This window comes from Neomonachus schauinslandi, chromosome 2, assembly GCF_002201575.2.
Source record: "Neomonachus schauinslandi chromosome 2, ASM220157v2, whole genome shotgun sequence".
Taxonomy (NCBI): Eukaryota; Metazoa; Chordata; class Mammalia; order Carnivora; family Phocidae; genus Neomonachus; species Neomonachus schauinslandi.
The window spans coordinates 47,854,650-47,864,856 of record NC_058404.1 but is presented as its reverse complement, the minus strand read 5'-3'; positions in this window follow the sequence as shown (position 1 = coordinate 47,864,856).

The following is a 10,207-nucleotide window of genomic DNA, read 5'->3' as shown; positions in this document are numbered from 1 at the left end:
AGACAGTAAAAAGATCAATGGTTGCCAGGGATTGGGAGAGGGAGGAATGAGTAGGGGGAGCACAGAGGATTTTAAGGCAGTGAAACTGTTCTGTATGATACTGTAATGATGGTAACATGTCAGTATACATTTGCCTAAACCCACAGAACATACACCAAGAGTGAACCCTAATGTGAACTATAGACACTGGATGATAAAGATGTGTCAGTGTAGGTTCATCAGTTGGAATAAATGGACCCCTCTGCTGGGGGATGCTGATAGTGGGGGGGGCTGTGCATATGAAGATCAGGGAGTATATGGGAACTCTGTTCCTTCCACTCAGTTTTGCTGGGAACCTAAAGCTGCTCTAAAAAGTATACTAAAAAATAATAATTGAAAAAGTGGTTAAGATGGTAAATTTTGTTATGTGTTTTACTACAATGAAAAAACAACACTTGTTTGGTCTCTAAGGGACTATTCAAACTACATCAGTTTGAGACATTCCAAATTTGACTTCCATGAGAAAAGATTAATAAATTTGTGTTTTGGGGCGCCTGGGTGGCTCAGATGGTTAAGCATCTGCCTTCAGCTCAGGTCATGATCTCAGGGTCCTGGGATCGAGTCCCGCATCGGGCTCCCTGCTCAGCGGGAAGCCTACTTCTCCCTCTGCCTTTCTCTCTCACTCTGTCTCTCATGAATAAATAAATAAAATCTTTAAAAAAATAAAATTAAATAAATAAATAAATAAATAAATTTGTGTTTTGGGGGCATCTGGCTGGCTCAGTCAGTACAGCATGCTACTCTTCATCTCAGGGTCGTGAGTTCGAGCACCATGTTGGGGGTAGAGTTTACTTAAAAAAATAAATTAAAAAAATAAAACTAAGTTTGTGTTTACAAATGTCAATATCAATAAACCCACATAGGGCGCCTGGGTGGCTCAGTTGGTTGAGCGACTGCCTTCGGCTCAGGTCATGGTCCCAGGGTCCTGGGATCGAGTCCCGCATCGGGCTCCCTGCTCTGCGGGGAGCCTGCTTCTCCCTCTCCCACTCCCCCTGCTTGTGTTCCCTCTCTCGCTGTGTCTCTCTCTGTCAAATAAATAAAATCTTTAAAAAAAAATAAAAAATAAAAAAAAAAATAAACCCACATATTGTAGTAAAAAAACCATGATTACTTATATGCTAATTCAAAAAGCTGAAAAGGACTTTATTCAGTAGCATTATCAGTTTGTCTAGGACATTAAGCTCTGAAATTTTAATTTGTCCTGTGCATCTCCCCGCCCCCCCCACCTTCATGAATCGTGACGTGTCTTTCTCTGCCCTCACCTCTCCCCGTTGGCCCTCTCATCTCTGATGCATATCCATCACACTGAGCCTAATTCCATGAACCTCCTTACAGACACAGGGAGACCAGAAGGAGACTTCATGTTGGGCCTTACAGATCTCAGAAGCACATTGAAACAGCTTAGCTTGAAGCAGAGCCCAAATCAGGAGGGGGTCCGCTGGGCACTGCCGGGGCTTCGGTCCATGGGAGTACTGAGACATCACTGTAAGTGTAAGGAGAGGGCGAATTCCTAGTTCCCTTGGCATTCTGCTTCCAAAATGGTGCTGAAATCTGTCTGCTGAGGCTCCTCTCCTTTATATAAGGATCGATTTATACCTTTATTAAGTTCTTTTACCATAATATTGGTAGAGTCTCAGGAGGGAGAGGACATGAATATTTGTAATTACAACTCCTAAAGCTCTGATCCTCTTTGATACTGTATGTGTGTGTACGCATGTGTGCATGTGCACACACGTGTGGGCACACATTTCAGGATAAGAACAGAATTTGGCAGGCAAGCAAGTTGCTCTGGAAGCCACTATGGGACCTCTGTGTTTCAAAGGTAGAGACCCACCTCAGCAATTCAAGTGGATTGTCCATGAGGGGGTAGAGACCAGCCTTTGGTGGGAAGAGGAGAGTGGATTCCCTGAGCCTGCAGGAGGGAGGCCTGGTGAGTTTGGGGGAGAGGCAGACACCTGAGCCCCACTCGTGTACAACTGAATCCAGCTTTGTATATTTACAGTCATGGCCGAATTTTGTTTATTTCAAGAAAGCACGAATAAATTTGCTTTAAATCACTTAATATAATTTGCCACACTAACATATGACGGAAAAGCATTTTTTCTCAACAGATGCAGAAAAGGTTTTCAGTGTAAGTCAAAGCCCATGGGTGGCAAACTTTTTTTTCCTGTTTTTTTTTTTTTTTTAAATAGGCATGTGTATGCAAGTTGGCATAAATAGCGTCCTGTCATAAAGCTGTCTTAGGCGCCTGAACTGCCCTCGCCTGAATGGAGTACTCCACCTCCGCACGCCCCCTCGGTCAGGCAATGCCCTACACGCTCCATTCCGTGCTCGGAACAATCGCCCCCCAGCAGGCACTATCCACTGGCCTTCTTTTTGGAGCAATCAGGGGCTTGGAGACTGAGGTACCGCCAAGAAATCTTGAGAAGGCTTTGTCTTCTGTGTCATAAAACTTAACATGTCAAAAAGAAAACAGCACAAAACCCTGCCCCTTGCCATCCCTCACCCTCATCTCCAACTTCTCTATTACATCCTTTCCATAAATATTTAAATAAGTTCAAATTTGTTCCATCTTTAAAAAAAATATATATCCTCCCCCAAGCTCTATCCCGTTAACACCCTATTGCTTTCTTGTCCTCTGTGGCACATTTTCCAGAAAGGGCCATCTTTCTTTCTTCCTCTTCTCACTCAGCAAAGCACTCTGGTCTAGCTCCCATCCCCAGCAATCTTTGAGTCTATGGTTCCCATCAATGATGAACCGAACCAACTGCTGTGCAGCCCTTCATTTAAACTCATCCCAAAGCACGTGGCATCACAGCTCTATAAAAACGCTCTTCTCCCTAGTCCCATGGCCTGGTTCTCCTTCCAGTTTCTTTCTGTCTCTTCAACCTCCTTTTAGCTTCTCCTCTATCCAAATCTGTCAGTGCCGCAGGCCCCTGGGGTTTCTCCTAGACTCTCTTCTCTTTCCCTCTCTCCCCTAGACTACATCATCCATGCTATACCTTCATTGACCACCCTTTTGCTGATTAAGACCAAAATCTGCATCTGCATCCCAGCTCCTTCCTCGGGGTTGAAGACTCCGTCTGTCCAGTGACCTGTCCACACTTGGACTGGGTTCTCTGATGAGCCCTCAATTCCTTGGGACCACTGGGCTGGCTGTCCTTCAGGAAACGGCGCCATCATCCGATAGCCTTGGGGTGGCATGTCCCATCATTCACCCCATCCTGTTGATTTTACTTCCTAGATGTCTCTCAAATCTATTTTTTGCCCCATCTTCATTAGTTTTAAGCCACTATAATCTCTTCATCCTCACCAGTCTATTCCATATCCATTCTTGTTCTTCTCAAGCTCATTCTCTAAGTTTAAAAGAGTGGGGTTTTTTTGTTTTTTTAAGATTTTATTTATTTGAAAGAAAGCAAGAGAGACCATGAGCTGGGGGAGAGGCAGAGGGAGAGGGAGAAGCAGACTCCCCGCTGAGCAGGGAGCCTGATGTGGGGCTTGATCCCAGGACTCTGGAATCATGACCTGAGCTGAAGGCAGAAAGGCAGACACTTAACCCATTGAGCCACCCAGATGCCCCAAAAGAGTGGTCTTTTAATAATGCAAATCTATGTTGCTCTGCTGCTTGAAATCCTTCAACGACTTCCTCATGCTCTTGGAACGACATCCATCATCGTGAGCTTGGCCTCCGAGGCCTGCCTGTTTTGTTTGTCCGTTTCTGACTGCTTGGTCAGTCTCATCACCGACCTTCTCCCGGTTTCTCGCACATGTTCTTCTTACCTTAACAGCATATGCTCCTTCCTCTGCCTAGAATGTTCTCTGCCTTTTCCCCCAGCGGTTGCAGCTCAGCGTCCAGGGCGTGGTCTAAGGCGACCTCCTCTGTTCCCTCACATTTGTTCAAGTCCCCATGTCACGGGCACTCAAAATGTTCTTCACTTCTTCCTAACACCATTATAATGTGTGTAGTTTTTTATCTGTTTACTTTTCCTGCTAGACGGGAAGTTCCATTATCTGTTCTGTTCAGTCGTAGATGATATTTGTCTTTCCTCATGGTGACCCTGCACCTGCACTTCTTTCTGTGTCGGAACCATCAATCACTTTATAAATCTTAGTGGAAGAGGGAAGGAGCACAAAAGACCATCCCCAGCTCTGCTCACTTTCCCAGCCCCTGCTGTAGGTAGGACACAGACAATCCTCCCGTCAACACATCCTTTTTTTTTTTTTTTTAAAGATTTTATTTATTTATTTGAGAGAGAGAATGAGAGAGAGAGAGAGAGAGAGAGCATGAGAAGGGGGAGGGTCAGAGGGAGAAGCAGACTCCCTGCCGAGCAGGGAGCCTGATGCGGGACTCGATCCCGGGACTCCAGGATCATGACCTAAGCCGAAGGCAGTCGCTTAACCAACTGAGCCACCCAGGCGCCCGCCCCGTCAACACATCCTTAAAGGATGTGGGCTCAGGAACTGGTAACAGAGAAGAAAACGGGAAATTCACTTCTCTCTTTCAGGCGGAAGCAGTGGTGTGGTGGCCCCTGGGACAGAAGCAGCTTTTGGTGGTGGCAGCAGCAGTAGCTGCCCAATGAGGTCCTGGGAATAAATGAAAAAACACTGCCCTTTGTGTTCAGCAGTTGCTCTCGATTCTGTGGGGTAGCTCTCCGGTCCTCTCAATGATTCTGTCACTTGTCATCAACTTTTTAATAGACACTATGGCACCAGAGTGAGACTATACCAGAATCTACTAGTCAGAGTTGACTAATACAACAACTATAAATTTGGTGTCCCAGAGGAGTCCCTGGCACCGAGCACGTACACAATGAACACTCGCTGGCTTAAAGAATGCATGAACCAAAAGGGTCCTATGTGCCCTTGTGGACTGAGGATCCCTTATTCTTACACAGAATAATTTTTAAAACTCCCATCCTCCTTACCTTTAAATGGCAAAAATCACAAATATTAAACCAGTTTGGAAAATACTGCATTGGTTGATACTGAAAATCCCTTAAGGATTGTACCCACTGCATTACCATATGATTTCTCTCCCCACTAGAAAAAGGTCACATCCACCAAAGAATTGAGTTGGACCAGCAACCAAGGAGCGTGTATTGTGTGAGGGACAGTTCACTTGGAGGTAAGTGTCACCTAGCTATAGACTAAAACCCAAAGGGATTCAGGAGCTTTTCTATGAGAAAGAATGCAGGGCAGAGACCTGGTTCATTTACTGAACCTAGATTTTCTCTTTTGTAAAACCCCAAAAAACTACCACCTCAAATGGATTGTTATGAGATTTAAACTGCAGAATGTTAAGATCTCCAAAATCCATGTCTGGCCCATGCTTAATGCTCCCTGGATGTTTCCGCATTTTCTCCCTCCCTCCCTTGCTCCTCTCTCCTCACCCAAAACAGTGATCTGTTTATTAAATCATACGGCAAGTGTGGCAATGTTTAAAAAACCAGTGATACTGACAGTTTGTCATACTGTTCTCACCCTGGATTACATCCCCCCAAACATGGATTCTTTGGCAGGAACATGGTAGCGTTTCTAAAAGCACAGATGATATGAAGATTAACTTTCAGAAATGGTTAAAATGTGTATGAATTTCCTTTTTCAGATTTATTCATGATGCCGAATCTAGTGATGCCCAAATGGATAGCTTGAAGCTCAAAAATCTGCCTCTACCCAAGGATCGTTAGTGTTGCCAAACGTAACAAAATGCGCCACACGGCCGACACAGCCCAGTGCTTGATCCCATTCTGTTTATTTCCCCCATCTACTGGTAAAACCGTTGACAAGCATTTTCAAGAATATTAATGATTACATAACGTTTGGTGAGAAGCTGTGATTTTTCAGGATATAAATTGATATTGCAGATTACTTTGAGAAAACCAAGACACCCCAGATGCTTGATTTAAAAAGAGACTGGGGCCCTGGAAAGTGCTTTTGTTTCAAATTGGCATCCTGTCATTTATTAATGGTGGGATGCAGGCTAATTATTGAACACCTCTGAGCCTTGGTTCCTTCGGCAATAAAATTACCTATAGACTCTATTAACTGACAGCCACCACAATGCTCGGCAACAAAAAGAAAATCCCCAACAGATGCAGTTTTTCTCAACAGTCGGTGGAGATAAGTTGTAGGAAACTTGCCCCACCTTTCTCTGTAGGCTGAATTTTAGTCCAGACACCTCCCACATACAGTCATCTCATTGCAAGACATCTAATTCAATCCCACCCCATAAACAAGGTTACATGGTGAAAATGAATCCATCCCATGTTTAATGTCATGCTAGCCAACCCTGCAGTATTCTCTAACCCCATTATTAAAACAAATGGCCACACAGAGCTGCTTTTGCATGTGACAATTCTAATACAAAACTCACAGGGCACCCACTCAGCTCGGGCGAAGAGAAGATTCTGGGTTTAGCCAGAATCTTAAGTAATCAATCAATTTGACTTGTTACTTAGGGAGATTTCAGGTGTCTGCGAGCTCTATTCTTTTCCTTAAGTGTTTCTTTTTTTTTTTTTAAGATTTTATTTAATTGACATAGACAGAGCAAGAGAGGGAACACAAGCAGGGGGAGTGGGAGAGGGAGAAGCAGGCTTCCCGCGGAGCAGGGAGCCCGATGTGGGGCTTGATCCCAATCATGACCTGAGCCGAAGGCAGATGCTTAACGACCGAGCCACCCAGGCGCCCCTCCTTAAGTGTTTCTTAAACATTTTCCTCTTCTGTCTCAAAAATAAAACTTCAAAAATCTGGTGCCATGGTATGCAACTTTTTTTGAGTTCAATCCTTCCTGATTCCTGGGTTATTTCAAAATACTCTATCTTGCTATTCCACTTCAGGTAAATTAAATAAAACTAGCCCAAAACTAGATTGGTTTTTCATGGGTTTTTGTTTTTGTTTTTGTTTGGTGTCAAAAATAAAATTCAGGAGCACCTGAGTGGCTCAGTCGTTAAGCGTCTGCCTTCAGCTCAGGTCATGATCCCAGGGTCCTGGGATCGAGCCCCACGTTGGGCTCCCTGCTCAGCGGGGAGCCTGCTTCTCCCTCTCCCACTCCCCCTGCTTGTGTTCCCTCTCTCGCTGTGTCTCTGTCAAAATAAATAAATAAAATCTTTAAAAAAATAAAATAAAATAAAATTCAGTCATTTTCAATATTTTTAGCGTGCATCATGACAAGCATTGTGTCAGTTCTGGGATGGTGGGAAACAAACAAGATATGGCGCTTGCCTAGAGAACCTCACAGCCTATCAGGTAAACAGACAAGTGGAAAAGAATCATAATTCAGGGCAAATGGGGGTAAATGCCAGATATTCTGGGGGATTACTGGAGAGGCACCTAACCCAGCTGGGTGTGGGTGTGTGTGTGATGGTTGTCAAGAGGGCTTCCCAGAGGAACTGAACTGTGAGCTGAGCCATGAAAAATGGAGGATGAGGGGTGGGGGAAGAGAGATCCCCCACAGAGGAAAGAGCACATAAAAAGGCGACAGGCTAGCAGAGCACAAAGGGATGTTCACAATTTGGGGAGGCGGTGGTGGGCAACGGGGGGGGGGGCGGTAAGGCTGGAGATGAGCAGGGCCTGAAGAGGAGGGGCCTGGCAGCAAACTTTAGGAACTTTATCCTCAGGACAATGGGAAAGCATTTAATGGTTTCAAGTGACAGTGATATGATCAGATTTTAATTTTATTTTACTTCCCACACAAGTGGGAGGGGCAAGGAGTGGGAGAGAAAATCCCAAGCAGACTCCCCGATGAGTGCAGACCCTGGACCTGGCGCTCGATCCCACGACCCTGAGATCATGACGGGAACCAAAACCAAAAGTCAGACGCTCAACCATCTGCGCCACCCAGGCAGGCGCCCCTTGATTTGAATTTTGGAACAGTTACTGTGGCTGCTTGCAAGTACAGAGCCAGAGGGACCAGCTGGGAAGCTCTTGCAGTGACCAAGAAAGGCTGGGGGCGGGGGCCCGGATGAAGGCAGCGGAAGGGGGAAGCAGCAGCTGCAGCAGAGAGATTTTGAAGCAGTTAACAGGCATGGCGACTAGATGTGTGGGTGGAAGACTGGCAAGTTTCTGGTTTGGGCAACCAAGGGGACACTTATGCTCTTCACAAACGACACAGTAAGACGGGTACATGGAAGGAAAGAGGAAGAGAGATGGGGAAGACAGGATGGGGAAGACAAGTCAGGAGGTGCTAAGTTTGAAACGGCCGTATCTAACAGGTAGCTGGACAGAAGGATCTGGAGCCCAGCACACACCTGGCTTGATTATAGCTGTGGGCACCACTCGCATTCACCTGTGGGTCAGTGACACACATCCCTGGCTCTGCATCAGAATCACTTTGGAAACGCTTAAAAAAAAAACAAAGCACAAAAAACCCGCCATTTGTTTCTCTATTAAATATATCCACAATTTTTCCGTAATCATGCTGGGAGTGGGAGTGGAGGACAGGACATTGTTTAGGTGGAGTGCAGGTAAAATTCACTGAGGTTGGGGAAATAAAGCTTTGAGTTTTTGTTTCGTGAGCATTTCAAAACATGATACAAACTGTAGAGGAGGTAGGTGTATCTTTACTAGGTGGCAACCAAATAATTTTAATATGATTTGTACTCCTTCCCTCACCCCAAGTTTCCAACCCCATTCCACTTTAGCAAACTTCAAATTTGCATTTCAAAGAACTGATCAGCAGCTTAACCACCCATTAGAACTTACTCAAAACCCCTTGAAACACACCCAAATGCTCTTTTCAGTTATTTATAAAACTTGCTATTGTCTATTAACTTCTGATGAGCTGTCTTCTCAGCTGCAGGAAAAAAAAAAAACCTTTGTCAAAACTTTTCCCTTTGATTTGAATTCATAAACTGGCTAATTTCATGACCTTTATATTTGTATTTCTACCATTCCAAAATAAGAAATAATAATAAATGAAGCAGAGGACATGATCTTCTTTGCAAACTGTTCTCCATATTCTAAACAAAGATTTCACTAAATTTTATAATTAGTCTACAAAAGTGGTTAATACTTTGAACTTCTACCCGTCATGGAGCAGAAGAGGTACAATAAATCATCCCAGGGCTAAAACACATAAAAGTTAAAATGTCATGAATAGGCCCTACTAGTTTATTGAAGATTAATCATTTGTGACTTGGAATGTTAGCTCACCTAAATCTAGAATTTATAGCTTTTACCCTGAATTCTGGTTATCTTGGTCTGTTTACCAAGAGGCATAAAGGAGACATTTAGAATAAACAAACACATTTTTGTTCCACTACCAGATATAAAGTATTATTTCTAGGATTCCATCATGTCTATACCTAATTTAGCCATTCTCAATCCTGCTTTTTAGACTGAACTGTAATTTACTAATAGCAATGACAGAATTAAAAGGTCCCAAGACATTATTTAGTCCAATCTAAGGCAGCTGAAGCTCAAAAGTATCAAGTCGACTAGGCTGAAAAGTGGGAGCCCAGTCTGGGTCAACTGGACTGATGCTTTTGGTTATACTGGCAGGAGCAATTATAAGGCTTCAAGAATCTTAGCTCTAGTTCCAGTCTCCTTTCGGATCGGGAGATATTGATGGAGAACAATCCCATCTTCCTCCCACATCTACACCATCTTGGTCTTCAAAGACCTAGTCTTAGTCTTTATGGAGAGAACAGTCTATCAGACTTGGATTTCCTCAACTTCTCACTCCTTCGCTCCTAACAGACCTCTCTTGACCCTTGCTCGCCTACCTCTCCACTTCCTCTCATGAATGTTTATGTTTGTGTAATGGCTCCCAAAGTCCTTCTCCCTCTTTCCAAGGTCAATCTCCCCTCTGAGTCCTTAACATATCCCTCCTACTCCTTTCAGGGTCTTAGTCCAGTATTTTTCTGCTCCCTTGTGTCTTTAACATTTCCCTTTGTGCTCTTTTAGACCTACTCCTATCCCTGTATCTGACTTAAGTAAACAATCCTACCACCCTGTCTCCTCTGAGAAACCTCCCCTTCCTTTTCATCTCCAGATTAACTGAGAAAAAAAACAGCACTTTCTTACTTGCTAGTCTTTCACTGACCCAATACAAATCTTACCTGACCCCTCTTTAGCTCCTACAGAAAATGCTCTTGGCAAGCACCAGTGGTGATTCAACAACCAAAATCAAAAGGTTCTCTTCAATTCACCTCCTTAACCACTAAGTCTG